The sequence below is a fragment of the Leopardus geoffroyi genome, chromosome D3, assembly GCF_018350155.1.
Source record: "Leopardus geoffroyi isolate Oge1 chromosome D3, O.geoffroyi_Oge1_pat1.0, whole genome shotgun sequence".
Lineage (NCBI taxonomy): Eukaryota > Metazoa > Chordata > Mammalia > Carnivora > Felidae > Leopardus > Leopardus geoffroyi.
In genome coordinates, this window is record NC_059339.1 from 26,600,524 (window position 1) to 26,615,792 (window position 15,269).

At 51.6% G+C, this 15,269-nt stretch overlaps 1 protein-coding gene across 3 annotated transcripts in view; it reads right to left on the bottom strand.

Moving 5' to 3' along the window:
- The window catches only part of MYO18B (myosin XVIIIB), a 259,923-nt gene that overhangs the window by 81,522 nt on the left and 163,132 nt on the right, over window positions 1-15,269 (bottom strand). The window lies entirely within an intron of this gene.

Consider the following 15,269-nt stretch of genomic DNA (forward strand, 5'->3'; position numbering starts at 1 on the left):
TGCACCAGGCAGGGGAATGAGAAGGGAAGGGGAGGGGAGGGGAAGGGAAGGGAACGGAGGAGAAGGGAGGGGAGGGGAGGGAAGGGAAAAGCCTCATGATGCCACCTCCTTGAATGTCCTTCCCCTCCAGCCCAGCCCAGCCCCTCCCAAGTGGCGGAATAATTTACAGATGATCTTCTCCTCCCGTCTGTCTTCACAGCTATTCATCAACCCACAATGAGGGGAGGAGAACGTGTTTGCATCTGAGATGGCCAGGCTCTGAGACACTCAAAATTGAACGGGCACTGTCCCATGAAATCAGGCTAGCCCGCTTCAGTGCCAGTAGTTGGTCCCCAGCTCTGCTCAACAAATATTTGCTGACACCCACTTAGTGCAGGCAGAGAGCAGTCAGCCTGGGCCCTTCCCACCTGCTGTGGGGAAGACAGGCAGGGACAGCCTCCCTGAAGAGCACAGGAAGAAAGCCATGGAGACACTGGGAACACAGGATGAAACCAGGGAAGGCCTTCTGGAGGAGGTGCTCAAAAGTCAGTGGGAACTTGCCAAGTAGATGTTTCTTAACCAGGTTTCAGAATTGTAAACCCCCTCTAAATGGTATGCAAAATATTTGCCATGTAAGCATTTTTCCTGGGTTCTTGAAGGTTAAGAGCCACTGACGTAAACAAAGTTTCTCTTTCTCACCCTTTTCTGTCTCATCTGATGTTCACCCACCGGCACACAGTAGGCCTCTTATCTCAGCAAAGTGGGGCCATCAAAATAGGTACAACTATCTTCCATGGCCCCAGAAGACAGACTTTCCCTGTTGGAGAAAACCACATCCGGGCACAAACCCTAAGTCCATTCTGCACCTGTCAGTTTCCCCTTGATTTCTGAACCCTAGAATCTCTGAGCAGAAAACACCCTTAGAGATCGCCCGAGGAAAACACTCAGGGCTCAGAGAGGGACAGTGCCTTGCCTGAGGTCACACAGCTGCAAGGAGTGAAGACGCCACTCGATATTGTCCAGACTCGCAGATTTTCTCACTACCAAGCCACGGTCCCTCCAAAACAGTTAATAATATTAAGGTGCGTGCTCACAAGACAGAACGAAAAAGCAAGCTGGAGTCCTTGTGAAATGACATGCATACGATCTCTGATCCCCGAGGCCACCGAGTAAGTGAAGGGGCCCCATTGATCTGTAAAAGGAAAACAGCTGAGCCAAGGTGGAGGCCACCCCAGGACAACTGGCCAAGAGCCCACCCAGGATCATTTTTATCTCCTTCCCAACTGGGCAGAGAATATCTCCCTCAGGATATCCGGAGCTCAGCCCAGATGTTAGAATGATGCTAATGGCAATGGAAGGCGGGGACAATGGAGGTCACCAGTGATTCGCACATCTCCAGTCAAGTGCTCCGGGAAAGGTGCTACTCTCATTTTCGCTCATAATCCTCATCTGTGAGGTGTGCACAGCTATTATCCCATTATACACGTGGGGAAATCGAGGCCCTGAGCTTTCTCACACTGGCACCTCTAGTTCTAGCCCCACCCCACTGCCGGCAGCCACCATCCACAAAACTCCCATTTTCCAAGACCCCAAGAACAATGTATTCCTGCAGTGGGCTAGGTGGGGGACAGCCCGTTTCCCTGGGCTGAGGCGCATGGAGTGTGATGTGGAGGCATTGTTAGAGCATCATCGACAGAGGAGGTGAGACGTCAGGCACTGTCTTATCTTCCCGCAGGAGGCTCCAGGGGCCTCTGGGCAAGGCACGGAGGTGGCAGGGCAAGGCCAGGCCCTGGTTCTCGCAGGAGTCGCAGGCCTCACTAAGGAGAAGCATTTAAGCTAAGACCTGAAAGATGCAGCCATGTACATATCTAAGAAGAAGAGTGCCCTGAGTGGAGGAAGTAGCTGGTGCAAAGGTCCTGAGGCAGGAACAAGAACAAAAGCGGAAGCGGTGCTGAGGGACAGAAAGGGAGCCAGTGTGGCTGGACAGCTGTACGGGGAGGAGGGGGACGGGGTGCTGAAGTAGCAGATGGCAGGGCGGGGGGAGAGGCACATTGGTGAAGCTAGTGAGCCGACCTCGGTCGGTAGGGAAACCACTGGTGGAGCAGGAGGAGGAAGGTGGCATGATCTACCCCTGGCTGCTGTGGGCAGGATGGGCTTTAGTGGACACGACTGGAAGGAGGGCAGCCGATGAGGACACACCGTGGTATGTGCAAAGAAGAAAAGGTCTGGGCGGGCAGGAGCTGGTGGGCCGTCCTGGGAGATGACGTCAGATAACTAACAGTGGAAGGGAGGGAGGAATCACACAGGGCCCTGTTGCCAGGCCAAGTTGCGTGGCCCGGGGCCAAGAGGCGAGCGACAGCCACTGTCAGGAACGGAACAGTGTGGTTCCAAAGACAAGGACAGCAGTTCCCGACCTGGGCTGAGGGTTTTGGCAGCACGGTGCCCTGGCCCTCACAGCCTCCCCGGACAGAGACGGGCATGGCTATTGGGGTTATTCTTAGCTCCTGCTGGGTTTGGGATAGGATCATCTTGGCCCCAATGGGTTTTGGCATGAACAGCTGCACCTGCTACTGTTGTCTGGGGACCATTTCCAGGGCGCTGTTCTCTGTCTTGCTTCAGAAAAGCCCCGTAAGAGCTCTTGGGAGCAGGGTACCTCCATTAGGACTGGCTGATACATGAGGACACCGACGCTCACAGAGCGGAGAGGCCTTGCCCAGCGGTCACGCAGCCGGTCAGCGGAGAAGCCTGGTGCGTCCGACTCCAGAGTCCAAGCTCTTCATTGCTGGGCTCCACCGCCCCTCATGAAAAGACACTCTCTGGAAAGTCTGGACCGCGCGGGGAGGGCGGATTAAGAGAAAGAGAAAGCTCGGTTGCAGAGTGAACGGTTGACCCAGTGGCTTGGTGTTCCAATGGGAGCCCCCCGGGCAGTGTCACGATGGCCTGGACCAGGCCGGGGGCTGGATCAGTCAGAGACAATGGAACAGAACTCGGGGGTTGAATCCATGCGGTCGGTGGGACCGAGGAAACACGCATCATCCCCAGAGCCTCCTGGCACCGAGGAGCCTCCCGGAGATAGACACGTTCATCCCGGAGGGACGAGGAACGAAACCAACACTTACGGGCGCTTGCGAAGTGCCAGCTCCCACCACGTGTGGGGGTCAGAGCTTGGGCATAGAGCCAGGTCTGGAGGATCGGCCTCTCTCACTTGGTCACGTGACCTCGTGCCTCAGTTTCCTCACCCTAAACTGGGCAGAGCCGTATCACTACGGAGTCCTGCGTAGTGAGTGAGTGAGACCCTGGGAGTGCTTAGCACCGTGTCTGGCAGCGAGAAAACCCTAAAATAGTAATGGCAGTTGTCACTCCTGTTTGACCCTTTCATTCCCTTTAACGGCCTAAGAAAGGTTTTTTTTTTTTTTTTAATTTATTTATTTTGAGAGAGAGTGCATGCGCGCACAAGCAGGGGAGGGGCAGAGAGAGACAGAGAGGGACAGAGAGAACCCCAAGCAGGCTCCACACTGTCAGCGCAGAGCCTGAAACGGGGCTCGATCCCACAAACCGTGAGATCATGACCTGAGCCGAGATCAAGAGTTGGACGTGTAACTGACTGAGCCAGCCGGGTGCCCCGAAATGGGTGTTTTTAACCCCGTTTTGGAGGCAAGGAGAATGACAGAAAGAATGTCAGGTTCCTGCCACCAGGGTGAGGCAGGGCCTCGGCTCCCACCATTGCAGGGAGGAACTTCAGGCTTCCTGGCAGACCAGGGAGGGAGGAGGGAGGGGGCCCACCAGAGGCACACAAGCCAGTAGGATCTGGAGGGGCAAAACCAGAAGCCGCCCGCCAGCCCGAGGCCCCCACTGGGCAGGCTCCGGGCTGCCGCTGACAAGCCATCTAAATGCCGAGCTTTAAAAATGTCAATTTATTACACTTTAGGGAGCGGGAAGAAATACAGGGCCATCTCGGGCTGATTTTCCATTATGGATGACCCGGCGTAAGAATAACTCACTGCACGTTATTTCCATATGGGGGCTGTTTGAGTGACGTTTTTATGAAGTCGGGTGGCAAGTCATGCTGGGGCTGAGATCAGACCTTTCGGGGGAGTGACACAGCCCAACGCTGCTTGGAAAACGCCCTCCCTTCCCGGGAGGCACTCCAGGAGGAGCAGTCAGAGAGCAGAAGGGAGTTGGGCAGCCAGGACTCCCCTCAGGAAGGGTTATGGGGGTCCACTCTCCTGTCCTCGTAGCCATTGTAAGCACTGAGGATCCCAGGGGGCAGGGGACACCTCACACCTTTCGGCCCTGCATCACCATATTCTGCGTGGACGAGCCCTCTGGGGCGGTTCCCTGCCAGACCTCCAAGATGCAGGGCGGAGAGGGTTCGGGGGACAATCATCTCTCTCCAGACCTGTCTTGGGGCTGGGCCCCCAACATGCTCCCAATGAGACAACGGACTTGATTTTCGTACACGTTCATGTTTTCTTTTCTCCTCCAAATCTAGTTTTTCGTAAAACCAACACGACCGTACTGAAGGTATGTGGAACAAAGCACCCAATGCCTTCCATGACTAGAAGATTCTCTTCCTCCTGCACACAGTGTCATTCAATCGAGCACCCTTCCCCGGAATCTGCTCAAATTCAGAAAGGCGGGCGTCCAGGCGGGGTGTCATTTCCGCCCCGGCCCCTTGACCTAGGAGTCTTCTCTACGCTATAGCTACAGGTGGGAACGTGCTTCCTGACCTTGTGCATGAACTAAGGGCTTCCTAGCTTCGTTCTGGTGAGGTCCTGACTCTCCAGGGATTGTGGGAGAGCCCTGAAGGTCCTTGAAGCCTGGTGCTCTCCTGGGCAAGAGGAAATGAAAGATCAAAGCACTGCATGAATCTGGACAAGGGATGTCACGGACGTTGGTTATGACCAACTCTTACTCTGTGCCAGGCACTGCTCTGAGCACTTTTCACCAAAAGACGGGGCTGGCAGTGCGTTCTCCCAATATGGCCTCTCATCCACCACGAGGTGGGACGTTCATCGTTACCACAGCATTGCCTGGTGGTTAAGAGCACACCCAATGGTCAGGCAGAATAGGGGTCCAATCCCAAATTTCTATCTATGAGCCTACGACCTTCAGCAAGTGACTTAGCCTCTGTGAGCTTTCATTTTCCCATTCACAAAATGGGGGAAATAATGGTCCGTATTTTCATTGAGCAGGACTGCTGAGTACAGTTGTATTCGTTGTGCACTGCACAAGCCTAGGGGCTGCCATGCACATGGGTTATGAAGATGAGCTCTTACCCTTTGCTCAGGGCACTGCTCTGAGCACTTTTACTGTATGAACTCATTTATCCTTCACAATGACACTCTGAAGTAGGGTCAATAACCATTCTTGTTGTTACAGTCGAGGAAACTTAGGATAGAGAGGTCAAGGACTTACTGAAGGTCTTACAAGTGCTAAGTGGCAGACCTGGAGTATGACACCCAGTCTGAGCCATTGCACTGCATTCCTCCAGTAACAGTGGTGCCCATGACGGCTGTTTTACAGGGGAAATTCTGCGATGCGTCTGCACAGCATTTAATCTCCCTTCTTTTCAAAAAATTTTTTTCTTAATGTTTATTTATTTTTGAGACCAAGACAGAGCATGAACAGGGGAGGGGCAGAGAGAGAGGGAGACACAGAATCTGAAACAGGCTCCAGGCTCCGAGCTGTCAGCACAGAGCCCGACGCGGGGCTCGAACTCAAGGACCACGAGATCGTGACCTGAGCTCAAGCCGGACGCTTAACCGACCGAGCCACCCAGGTGCCCCAATCTCCCTTCTTTTGATAGCGGCACCCCATCTCCCCTGCAAAAAAAAAAAAAAAAAAAAAAATACCCATCCCCCAGATGTCCAAGTGTATCTGATAGAGCTGACCCTCCCCTAGCAAGCTCTGAGAAGGGCATGTGACTCCGCCCAGCCAATCAGAACACCACTTCCCGTTCGCCAGCGCGCTTAGCTGTGGGGTAAGAGCCTAGAAGACACCGGGATTTCGGGGAGACCATAGGAACGAAGTTGGTTCTTTGTGATGCAGGATGTGAGGTCGCAGTGTCTGGCAGTCCTTCCCAGCAGGAAAGAAGAGACGGCCTGAGAATATAAAGTGACATCAAAGGTGCTGAGGCAGGAAACACATTCGCAATGACGTGGTTGGAGAATCTAGATCCGGCCAAGCCGGAAGGCGCTGTCAGCCACAGAGTCAACACTCAAAGCCACTGGTGGCAGGGGCGCCTGGGTGACTCAGTCCGTTAAGTGTCTGACTCTCGATTTTGGCTCAGGTCATGATCTCACGGTTTGCGAGTTCGAGCCCCACATCGGGCTCTGCGCTGTTAGCTCAGAGCCCGCTTGGGATCCTCCCCCCCTCTCCCTCTCTCTCTCACAAAATAAATAAAATAAACATTAAAAAATAAAAAAAACCTTTGGTGATAGTGTTTGCTGACTGATCTGCTAAAAGTGTTGGCCCAAAGTAGCTCGATCCAAACCTTGCAATAGGATAACAATCATGTGTACAGATCCCTCCTCACAGGGGGATAAATATCCCCCCTTCCTGATTGTTCAGTGGGAAAAAGAGAGGGAATGAGATTTCTCCAACACCGACTCTATTAGGCACCTTGGGGGCCCTCGCTGCTCATTTTACCACTACAGCCCACCACTGCCCTGCGAGGCAGGCCTCAGCCCACAAATGGGGAAACGGTAATCCCGGGCAGGGGAAGTGACTTGTCCGGGATCAGATCCGAGCCAATGGGACTCCAAGCCCCTGCTCTTCCTGGGCCACCACACAGCCCACGCCGCAACGAGCCTTTCCCTACTGCTGACTTCATCTGCAGCGTGCTCTCTGCAACATCTCCCTCCTCCCCTCCCTGCACTCCCTGGGAGGGCGATTGAGATTCCCATCACATATACATCAACTACAACCCGATGAATAGCATATTACTTGCCTATGCAAAGCCATCTGCCGGCTTTAAATACCTGGCGAAAATGTTTGCTTTGGACTTATTAAGCCACGAGATGAGTGGGCCAGACATACGGAATGAGGCGGGGAGAGGGGAAAATGCTGATGTTTTGGCAGAGCTGTTAGAACTTGGATTTCTGGGTCTGGCCGAGCAACTCGGAGGATTTAAGAATCCTGCATCGCAAATGCCACGGGCAAGCGTTCTAAGAAACGGTGTCTCTGGCGGGCTGATCTCGACACATCCCAGGCCTTGACATCCCGTCAGGGCGCTTGGAAGAATTAACCTTCGGTAGGAAGGCTTTCCCCCGAAGGGAATTAGCGGCATCTCAAACTATAGACAGCCCTGATATCGAGCAAATTTATTAAATGCAAACATATTAAAAATGTCAGGCCAGGTCCACCAATGGTCTATCCGGCTCAGAAGTCTGAGGACTGTGGCCCCAAGGGGAAGCTTCATAAGGCCATCTGGTGGTTACTCTCTGTGTCCTTGGTCAAACGACTTGAGCACATATTAAACGTTCCATCGTCTTGCCTACCCTGTGCATCATTATTTATTGATGCATCGAAATGCTTTCTGGTTTCCATCCTCCTCAGAGTAAAAATAATCATTGTTAGTAGTGGACTAATCATAACCAGTCTCTGAATGCTTACCATGAATATGTTATTTGCAACACGTAACAACTCTTTGAAGTAGGGACTTTCACCACCATTGTATAGATGAAGAAACTGAGGCTCAGAGAGGTTAGTTAACTTGTCAAGATCACACAGCTTGTAAGTGGTGAATGGGGCCAGGACCGGACCTGAATTTTAAACCCACAGCCTTTTCTTGTAAGCCTTGTGGCCTGGGCTTCCCCCCTGCTGAGTAAAACAGACCTCCTTTCACTTGTTTGGAGTCTATTTCTTTGAGGGTTTGAGAGTCCTTCCTCGGTAACAGAAGGTAACGACACTTACGGCAGTGAGCATCTCATAACGCATATAATGGTCGGATCACTAGGTTGTACACCTGAAGCTAATATAATATTGTACTCCAACTATCCTTCAGTAAAAATTAAAATGAAAAAAAGAGTCCTTCCTAATTTTGCATTATAGGATCTAAGGACCGCTCAGGTACTATATGATTAAACAGACTTTACGAATTTCCTTCTTGCCTTCACCTCTGGTTGCAGTGGCTTTCGCGTACCCTGATGTTCTCCCAAAAAAAGAAAACCTTGGAAAAGCAGGATAAAATACACATAAAACGCCTCCCCTGCCCCCATCCTATCATGCCCTCATTTTTACTATATTTTCAGCACCCCATTGTCCCAGCACCCCATTGCTCCCCTAAATAGTGTTATTGTCTGAGTACCTCCCGTGTTCCCACTAGATAATGGGCTCCTGGAGGCCACCTGGGGCTCGCTCCCCTCTGGGACCCCACACGGTAGGGGCTGCACCCACATGCACTGAGGGAGCCAAGGAAAGAGGTCAGCTCAGTGCATCACTAACCTGTCCCGGTCCAGGGAGGGGCGGGGCTGCCTGCGTCTGCAGCCCGAGCTGCCCACTGCCCCTGCTGCCTGAGCCAGCCCTGAACACCCCCTCGGGAAGCCACCTACTGCCTGGCCACTCCCAGCTCCTCCCGAGCACAGGTCTCTGACCCAGACACCGGCCGGAGTCCAGACAGCCAGCTCCACACAAAGGACGAGGGGCAGGCTGTGTGGGCAAGGACCCTCCCCTGCAGGAGGAAATGTCCTGCATAGAGAGTGACCACAGACGTGTCCAGCAAGCCTCCAGGGCTGGATCCTGAGTCCAGGCTAGAGACCCGGGTAGAGGGTGGTGGGCTTCCGGCCATCCTGCACCACTGCGCTCACTTAGCCAGAACATTCGGCTAACCAGAACACCCTCTGCTGGACCAAGTCGTTTTAAATTTGGATTCCAAGATACCTAAGATTGACCAGTTGGGTTACCTGGCAATGAAGAGCTTCTGTTCGTAAAACGGCAAAGCTAAGAGAATGCAGCAGTATGCCCCGAGTTTGTCTGCAAAGTGGGAGACACTATTCGCAACATACATGACGAGCAAAGAGTTTTACATCCAGCATATCTCACAAATCACTAAGAAAAAGAGCCAGTAGTTTGAAAGAGGCACGTGCGGCTTGAACAGGGCAGAAGTAGCCATCCAAATGGTCCATCTACTTCGACAAGGTGATCCACCTCGTTACTCGTTGGGGAAATGCAAAACAGACCCACGGAACCCTCCCTCAGAACGGCTAGGATGTGAATAACTAACAAAAGCAGGTGTTGACCACAGGGGACCACCGGGGGGACTGTCCTATCCGGCTGGCCGGAGTAAACGTGTCTACGGACACTCGGGAGAACCATTTGGCTACATCGACCGCAGTTAAAGAAACAGGTGTACTGTGACCCAGAGATGCACACACACACCCACCTGCCTCCCGAATAAAATAACACGGGGAAGAAATGCCCACAGAGGCTGTATTCTTAATCACCAAAATCTGGATGCAACCTACATGCCCATCAACAACACAATGGCTAGATTGTGATACAGTCTCAGAAATAGCAAGGAGGATGAACCAACTGCGACATACGATAATACCCGTAAATCTTGCACGCATAAATGGAGCAAAAAAAGCAAGACACCGGCCAACACATGTGGACGGTAGGAATCCATCCAAAGAGCAACAACGAGCAGATAATCGAGAAAAGGCACTCAAGAGGGCATCTGGATCATCCCCCCCTCCCTGAAACCCACGGGTACCTTCCTTTATCTTCCTCACAATTCCTCGGTGCTGGAGATGCCAGCCCTAGGATGGGCGACTCCCCCCTGTTTGCCGGGGACGTTTCTGGTTTTAAAATCAGAAGTCCCATGCCCCAGGAACACCCTCAAACCTGCACAGAACCCAAAGGCTCCGACATTACAAAGACAGGGGCTCAAATTCCAGTTCACCCGAATGGAAGGGCGAACACGGCTGGCGTGAACCCCTCCCAAAGTGCCAGCATCAGGAAAGACAGAGACGGAAAGACTGAGGGTCCATAACATCATGAAAACGAAGCACAAACAATTCTGCATCCTGTGTTGGATCCTGAACACGGAGAAAACTTGTTATGAAGAACATTGACGAGGGCAATGGACAAATTCTGAATCGTATAGATATAGATGATATAGATATAGATATAGATATAGATATAGATATAGATATAGATATAGATATAGATAGATATCTGTATGTAGGTACCATACTTATCTAACTGCTTTTATTTTAAAAATTTTCTTAGGGTTTATTTATTTTTGAGAGACAGAAACCAAGCACAAGCCAGAGAGGGGCAGAGGGAGAGGGAGACACAGAATCCGAAGCAGGCTCCAGGCTCTGAGCTGTCAGCACTGAGCCCGATGCGGGGCTTGAACTCACGAGCCATGAGATCATAACCTGAGCTGGACACTCACCTGACTGAGCCACCCAGGTGCCCCACTTATCTAACTACTTTAATGTAGCCATTTAAAAACATGAAAACCAGGAGCACCTGGGTGGCTCAGTCGGTTGAGCACCCAACTTCAGTTCAGGTCACGATCTCACGGTTCGTGACTCTGAGCCCCGCATTGGGCTCTGTGCTGACAGTGCATAGCCTGCTTGGGATTCTCTCTCTCTCCCCAGCTCTCTCTATCCCTTCTCCACTTGTGCTCTCTCTCTCTCTCTCTCCTTCTCAAAGTAAATAAATAATTAAAAACACACACACACATGAAAACCATTCTCAGCTCTCAGGCTGTGGCAAAAAGAAAAATCAAAAACCAACCAACCAACCAAACAAACAAACCAGACACAACAACAACAAGACATAGGCAGTTGGATTTGAGCTGGATTTGGCCTGTGGGTCATAGTTCGTTGACCCTCTGGATTAGAAAACAGTATTTTATCAATGTGAAATTTTCCGTTTTGAATGGAACAAAGGGGCATTGTGTTTGTAACTGGTTTTTCGATGATTCAGAACGAGAAAAAATGAGAAAGCAAATGTGGTAGAATGTTACAAACTGATGAATCTTTTTTAAAGTTTATTTATTTACCTAGAGACAGAGAGAGCAGGGGAGGGTCAGGGAGAGGGGGGTCAGAGAGAATCCCAAGCAGGCTTTTCCCAGAGCCTGATGCGGGGCTTAGACTCTCGAACCGTGAGATCATGACCTGAGCGGAAACCAAGACTTGGACGCTTAACCAACTGAGCCACCCAGGTGCCCCACAAATTGATGAATCTAAATGAAGGATAAACAGGCATCGTCTTAACTATTCTTGCCACTTTAAGCTTGAAATTCTTTCAAAATACATTATTTAAAAAAGAAATCCCACTTCCTCCCAAACTCTGTGGCTTTGGGCAAATCTCCTATATGCTGGGCTCCCTCCTACCTGAAATGAGGGAGCTGCTTCCCACCGAGACTCACGGGCCATCCTGGGAGTCCCCACTGATCCACAGAGCACCTGTGGTGTGCGGACACACTCCTATACTCTGGTCCCTAACAGAAGAGGTCCTGCTTACATGGCGTTCACTACACTCAAGTGGGTTTGGGGGGCGGGATGCAAATTAAGTCATGGCATCTAAGCGCTTGGCCCCGCGCTTGGTCCCGAACCAGCCGCATGCCTGCCACCAATATCATGACCGTGAAGACGTCTGTGATTACGCTGGGGGATGGCCGGCTGCTCCGGGGGCCTGGCCCTCCACAGCTGTCAACCGTCACGGGTCCTTCTGGGGAGATGCGTAGACAGCACCCCCGGCCTATCATAAAACCAGCCTTTCTCCATTTGTAACAGCATTGGAAGTGTCTATATTTGTGGGGCGAACGGGCCGTGATAACCATGTTTTACCCAATTACAATTTGGTTTTTATCTCCTCTGACAGGAGGTTATGTTAATATTGAGTCAATTCACTCCAACATCATCTTTAAAAAGGAAAAAAAAATTTTTTTTTTTGTCTCTTCGAATAAAATACCCAGGCCACCTGTCTCGTGGTTCCTGGCTGGGGAGGAAGGTGCTCGCTCACATGAAAGATTCCCATCAGACTCATCTTCCCAGAGCTTATTAATTATTTTCAATGTCTCGTGGAAGCATGGGTGACACATGGTGACAAACGTCCTGCCTAAGGGCACTGGGGATGAATCAAGGGTTATCGGTCTTCTGCACACTAGTGGTGGGGGTCGGGGGGGGGGCCTCAGGATGTTGCCTAGCTGTGGCTGGGAGTTCACATAGAAGATACACCAGGCTCAAGGGGCCCCCCCCCAAAGGGACAGAAACTGAGCTGGACTCCCCCGGTGGAAGGGCCTGTAGGAGCACCCCGGGATTCCCGCAGGGACGTGAGGACCTGGAGGTGGCAGAGGGCCGACAGGAGATACATTCATGGGAGGGGAGTAGTAGCAGCTTTAAACTCCCTTTTGTTGATGTCCGTGGGTTCAAATCCCAGCTTCATCTCTTACTACCTTTGTGACTTTGGACCGGTCTCTTGGTATGTTTACTTATTTGCCCAGTGTCTCCCTTGAAGGAGCTGGATGGTAAAAGGGGGACACAAGCAAGCAAAGGTGGTGACCGCGAGAGAATGTCACCAAGTCTCAGTCATTGTACCCCCCAAAGGCCCTTCAATCCTTCCCCCTTCACTGCCTTACTTATCACCCACCCCCTGTATTTCTCATGCGGGGTTCTCATGTCTGCTGGCCCCTGGCCTGGTCCAAGCAATCCTCCTGCCACCTGATCTTCAGAGAGAGAATTTTAAAATTTATATACAGTCTCGGCTTTTTGTGTCCAAGATCCATCAGTGGCTTCCATTTGTCCTTGGAATACACTGCGAGAGAATGTGCCACCCCAGAGGTAAACCCAGCAGATAGAGAGAGCCCAGAGGGGTGGGCCCTCAGCCAGTTCATGGGGGTCAGAGATGGCTCCCAGAAATGATGCCCACACCCAAGCTCAGAAGAGAACTAGACGGGGGCGTCTGGCTGGCTCACTGGGTTAAGCGTCTGACTTCGGCTCAGGTCATGATCTCACAGTCCGTGAGTTCGAGTCCCAGGTCGGGCTCTGTGCCTGGAGCCTGCTTTGGATTCTCTCTCTCTCTCTCTCTCTCTCTCTCTCTCACTCTGCCCCTCCCCCACTCGCACTCTGTCTCTCTCTCCCCCTCTGTCTTTCAAAAATAAATAAACATTAAAAAAAAAAAAACAAAAGGAAGAGAACTAGATGGTCACCAGACAAACAGGCTTCAGAAGAGAGAAGCAGGAGTCTGGCCAAAGGCACAGCCTGGGCAAAGGCGGGAAGGTGATGAGACAGGTGTGAGCGACCCCAAGCTGTCCCTAAGCTGCTGGTCAGACATGTCAGGAGCACGGGAGCCAGACTTGGCACCTGTAAAGGTCACGTTGGAGAACCTGCATTGTATTCTGAGGACGATGGAAGCCAGTGACGGATCTTGAACACAAAAAGCCACGACTGTATGTAAATTTTAAAATTCTTTCTCCGACGATCGGGTGGCAGAAAGATTGCTTGGACCAGGCCAGGGGCCAGCATGAGAAATACTGACGGTGGGTGATCAGTGGGCGGGGCAGGGGGGGGTGTCAAGGGGGAAGGACTAAAGGGCCATTTGGGGGTACAATGACTGAGACTTGGAGACAGCTTTGTACTCAGCACGAAGACGGGGAACACGGTCCCCAGTATGAATGAAGTAAAGGAAGGAGCTTGGGGGTCTCCATTTCGCAAAAAGCAAATACCGTATTCCCTTTGGGGGAAGAGACAAAGGTCAAAGGCGTGAATTGAATGGGAAAAAAAATAAAAGCAACCAGTGTCCTGGAGAAAACGTCCTCTTCCGGGGTCTTGTGGGAGCCAGGTGCCAGCATTTGCTTCTCACAGATGTTATTTACGCACGGCGATGATCTCAATTACGTATCTTGGTTGTTGGGATTGCTTCTGTCTCCAGATTAGTTTGTTTCCAGTGGAAACATTCCATGGGAATTAATTAGTAATTGCTCCTAAAGAACAGGTGTCTTTAGATCATCCCCACACATCGCCCTGCCTAGTCTGTGCTACGAGGTCTTGTAAAATCGTTTGCCCAGAAATCAAAGTCTTCGGGCAGTCAACCCCTGTGACTCGGACGAGGGAGCCAGCGGGGAGCTCTACGTTTTAAAAATCATGGTCTTCAAGTTTTTATTTTAAAGAATTCTTGCAAATGCACAGTCAGAGCATTCTTTAAACCAGCCCCGGGCCTGGGAATATCATGCCCCTTTTTATTTAAAAAGACTTTTTTTTAATGTTTTGAGAGAGAGGGAGTGAGAGACAAGGTGAGAGCGGGGGAGGGGCAGAGAGCGAGGGAGACAGAATCCGAAGCAGGTTCCAGGCTCTGAGCTGTCAGCACAGAGCCCGACACAGGGTTCAAAGCCACAAACCGGGAGATTGTGACCTGAGCTGAAGTCTTATGCCTAACTGACTGAGGCAGCCAGGCGTCCCTCATGTCCCTTTGCACATGAGGAAAAGGAGGCTGCAACACAGGATATCTCACCCCAAATCATACAGCTAATTACGCAGCAGAGGCAGGATTTGAACGCCAAAAGTTCTAGGACTCTTCCATGATTTATCACAAGGGTCTTAAACCACGGTATTATCAGAGATATATCCAAGGCTCCCAGTGGAAGGAAACTGGGTAAAAAGAGCCAAATAATTCTCTCGGGGTCCTAGACGCCGGGGCAATGGGCCGAGGGGATGCCTGTCCACTAAGGGCAGAATCCAGAGATTCTGGAAGATGCTCGAAGGGAACTCTCCCATGCTGCTGGTTAGGCCTGGCATGCCGCACATCAGAGCTTCAGCTGGGGCCTGGAATCCCCACGCCCATCTGACTATGCCCATCTCTACTCTGTAACTCTCTATGGCTCCCCATCACCTTTGGGATAAAACCCAAACCCCTTAGCCACGCTCACTAAACCCAACTATCAACATACCCCCCCCCACACTGTCTCCTCCTTATCCCTGCAGCCTGGCCTCCCATGGGTCCCAGAGTTCAGACCACATCAATATTTGCTGAATGCATGAGTTTTTTAATAGGTGCATTCAAGCAATTCCCTTGTCTGTGCCCTGAGAGAGTAAACCTTTCTCTGGGCTCTTCCACGCCACAGTTACTGAGCTAGAAGGGCAGCAGGGCGTGGTCATGTTTCTGAGAACCTTGCTGCTTGGACCTCATCAGCCCCCCGAGAACCTTGCTGCTTGGACCTCATCAGCCCCCCACAAGCACTGGGCCATCAAGCGACGCGAACTCTCCACTTTGGGAAAAAGTCTCTGGGAGGTCACGCTGCGCGTTGAACGTCACGAGTTTAGCAGCTGCCAGAT